The sequence below is a fragment of the Pan troglodytes genome, chromosome 5 (assembly GCF_028858775.2).
Source record: "Pan troglodytes isolate AG18354 chromosome 5, NHGRI_mPanTro3-v2.0_pri, whole genome shotgun sequence".
Classification (NCBI taxonomy): Eukaryota; Metazoa; Chordata; class Mammalia; order Primates; family Hominidae; genus Pan; species Pan troglodytes.
In genome coordinates, this window is record NC_072403.2 from 157,053,979 (window position 1) to 157,058,345 (window position 4,367).

Consider the following 4,367-nt stretch of genomic DNA (forward strand, 5'->3'; position numbering starts at 1 on the left):
AGTGAAACCTCATTGTGGGGCTAGGGGAGGGATAGCATTAGAAGTACCTAATGTAGATGATGGTTTGATGGGTGCAGCAAACCACCATGGCACGGGTATACCTATGTAACAAACCTGCACATTCTGCACATGTATCCCAAAACTTCAAGTATAATAATAAAAAAAAAGAAAAAGTAGTTGGAAAGAATGAACAAGACCTACTATTTGATAGCACAACTAGTCAATAATAACTTGATTGTATATTATAAAATAACTAAAAGAGTATAATTGGATTGTTTGTAACATGAAGGATAAATGCTTAAGAGGATGGATACCTCATTCTCCATGATGTGATTATTTAACATAGCATGCCTGTATTAAAACATTTTGGGTTGGTCCCATGGTGTAATGGTTAGCACTCTGGACTTTGAATCCAGCAATCCGAGTTCGAATCTTGGTGGCACCTTTCAAAGGAGTACATTTTGGCCAGGCGCAGTGGCTCACGCCTGTAATCCCAGCACTTTGAGAGGCGAAGCAGGTGGATCACCTGAGGTCAGGAGTTCGAGACCAGACTGACCAACATGGAGAAACTTTGTCTCTACTAAAAATACAAAATTAGCCAGCTGTGACAGTGCATGCCTGTAATCCCAGCTAGTTGGGAGGCTCAGTCAGGAGAATCTCTTGAATCCAGGAGGTGGAGGTTGCAGTGAGCCAAGATCGTGCCATTGCACTCCAGCCTGGGCAACAAGAGTGAAACCCCATTAAAAAAAAAAAATTTCGGGCCGGGTGAGGTGGCTCACACCTGTGATCCCAGCCCTTTTGGAGGCCAAGGCGGGTGGACCACGAGGTCAAAAGATCGAGACCATCCTGGCCAACATGGTGAAACCCTGTCTCTACTAAAAATAAAAAAATTAGCCTGGCATGGTGGTGGGCGCCTGTAGTCCCAGTTACTTGGGAGGCTGAGGCAGGAGAATCACTTGAACCCAGGAATCGGAGGTTGCAGTGAGCCGAGATTGCACCACTGCACTCCAGCCTGGTGACAGAGTGAGACTCCATCTCAAAAAAATAATTAAAAAAAAGTTTCATGTACTCCATAAATGCATACACCTACTATATGCCCACAAAAATAAAAATAATAAAAAACTGGAAAAGTAAAACTGAACACAAATTTAGTAGAAGAAAAGAAATAATAAAGATAAGAGCATAAATACATGAAATTGAAATGAAAAAATATATAAAATATCAACAAAACAGAAGTTGGCTTTTTGAAAAGATAAACAAAATCCACAAACCTTCAGCCAGCCAGATTAAGAAAAAAGAAAGACATCCCAAGTAATAAAATTCACAGATGAAAAAGGAAACAACAACTGATATCACAGAAATTCAAGGAATCATTACAGACTAACATGAGCAATATGCCAACAAATCGAAACACTTAGAAGAAATGGATATATCCTAGACACATACAACCTACAAAGATTGAACTATGGGAAAATCCAAAATCTGAATAGACCAATGACCAGTACTGAAATTGAAGCTGTAATAAAAATGCTTCCAGCAAACAAAAGCCTGAGACTCAATGGCTTTACTGTTGAATTCTATCAAACATTTAAAGAAGAACTAATACCAATCCAAATCAAACTATTCCAAAAAATAAAGGAGGGAATACTTCCAAACTCATTCTACAAGGCCAGAATTACCCTTATATTAAAACCAGACAAAAACACATAAACAAACAAACAAACAAACAAACTGCAGGCCAAACATTGACGCAAAAACATTCAACAAAATACTAGCAAACTGAATTTAACTACACACTCAAAAAATCGTTCATCATGACCAAGTGGGATTCATCCCAGATATGCAAAGATAGTTCAACAAACACTAATCAATCCATGTGATACATCATATCAAGATAATTTAGGAGAAAAATCATATGATCATTTCAATTGATGCTGAAAATGCATTTGATAAAATTTGACATCCCTTCATGAAAAAACCTTAAAAAATGGGTATAGATGGAACATAACTCAATAAAAGCCATATGTGACAGACAGACAGCTAGTATCATACTGAACAGGGAAAACTGAAAGCCTTTGTTTTAAGATGTAGAACAGGACAAGGATGCCCACTTTTACGACTGTTATTCAACTTAGTACTGGAAATCCTAGCTAGAGCAACCAGACAAGTAAAAGATATAAAAGGCATCTAAATTGGAAAGGAGTAAGTCCAATTATTCTGTTTGCAGATGATATAATCTTATATTTAGAGAAAGACTCCACCAAAAATCTATTTGAACTGATAAAACAATTCAGTAAAGTTGAAGGATATAAAATAAACATACAAAATAAGTAGCATTTCTGTATGCCAACAACAAACAATCTGAGAAAGAAACTAAAAAGTAATTCCATTTACAATAGCTACAAATTAAATTAAGTACCTAGGCAATAACTCAATAAAAGAAGTGAACAATCTCTACAATTAAATTTATGAATCATTGATGAAAGATATTGCAGAGGACACAAAAAATGAAAAGATATTCCACATTCATGGACTGGAAATCAATATTGTTAAAATCTCTATTCTATCCAAAGCAATCTAAAGATTTAATGTAATTCCTATCAAAATACCAATGACATTATTCACATAAATAGAAAAAATTAATCTAAAATTTATGTGGAACCACAAAAGAATAAGAATATCCAAAACCACCCTGAGCAAAAACTGGAGCAATCACATTACTGGATTTCAAATTATACTACAGAGTTATAGTAACCAAAACAATATGGTCGTAGCATTAAAAACAGACACATAGAACAATGGAACAAAACACAGAATCCAGACATAAATTTATGCATCTACTGTGAACTAATTTTTGACAAAAGTATCAAGAACATGCATTGGGGGAAACGTTTCTTCAATGAATGGTGCTAGGAAAACTGGATATCCACATGTGGAAGAATGACACTAGACCTCCATCTCTCGTTATGTATAAAAATAAAATGAAAAGAGATGAAAGACTTAAATCTAAGATCCCACACTATGAAACTACTAAAAGAAAACATTGGGAAAACTCTACAGGGCATTGGCCTGGTTGAATATTTCTGGAGTAATACCCTGACAGCACAATCAAAGCAAAAATAGACAAATGGGATCACCTCAAATTAAAAAGCTTCCAAGTAGCAGAGGAAACAATCAATAGAGTGAAGACAGCCCACAGAATAGGAGAAAATATTTGCAACCTATTCATCTCAGAAAAGATTAATAACCATAATACATAAGGAGCTCAAACAAGTCTATATGAAAAAAATCCAATAACCCGATTAAAAAATGGGCAAAAGATTTGAATAGACATTTCTAAAAGAAGATATACAAATGGAAAATGGGCATATGAAAAGGTGCTTAACCTCATTGATCATGAGAGATATGCAAATCAAAACTGCAATAAGATATCATCTTACCCCAGTTAAAATGTCTTTTATCCAAAAGCCGGGTAATAGAGAATGCTGGCAAAGATGTGGAGAAAGGGGAACACTCAAACGATGTTGGTAAAAATGTAAATTAGCACAGCCACTATGGACAACAGTATGGAGGTTCCTGAAAAAAAAATTAAAAATAGAACTGCCATATGATCCAGCAATCTCCTTACTGGGTATATACCCAAAAGAAAGGAAATCAGTATATCAAAGAAATACCTGCACTCTCATATTTATTGCAGCACTATTCACAATAGCGAAGATTTGGAAGCAACCTGAGTGTCCATCAGCAGATGAATGAATAGAAAAACAGTATTCCATTGTGCTACCTACACACAATAGAATACTGTTCAGCCCTTAAAGAATAAGATCCTGTCATTTGCAACAACATAGATGGAACTGGAGGACATTAGGTTAAGTGAAATAAGTCAGGCACAGAAAGACAAACTTTGCATGTTCTCACTTATTTGTGGAGCTAAAAATTAAAACAATTGAACTCATGGAAATTGAAAGTAGAAAGATGGTTACCAGAGCCTTGGAGGGGTAGTTGCAGGGGAGGATATGGAAATGGAGATGGTTAATGCGTACAAAAATATAGTTAGATACAAAGAATAAGGTCTAATATTTGATAGTACAACAGGTTGACTACAGTTAGCAGTAATTTGTTGTACATTTTGGAATAACTGAAGTAGTAAAATTGGAATGTTTATAACACAAAGAAATAATGCTTGAGGTGACTGAACCCCATTTACCCTGATATGATTATTATACATTGTATATCTATATAAAAATCTCATGTATCCTATAAATATATACACATACTGTGTGCTCATAAAATTAAAAATTATTTTTTAACTAAAAAATTAAAAAAACTAACGTATAACAAACAGCACAGCACATTCAAACAAATAG

The 4,367-nt window shown here is 35.0% G+C and overlaps 1 non-coding gene across 1 annotated transcript; it reads left to right on the forward strand.

Annotated features, from left to right (window-relative positions):
• The first annotated feature begins 373 nt into the window (after nucleotides 1–373).
• Nucleotides 374–445, forward strand: TRNAQ-UUG (transfer RNA glutamine (anticodon UUG)). Its single transcript has one exon. It is a non-coding gene; the product is annotated as a tRNA-Gln (tRNA).
• Nucleotides 446–4,367: the final 3,922 nt, after the last annotated feature.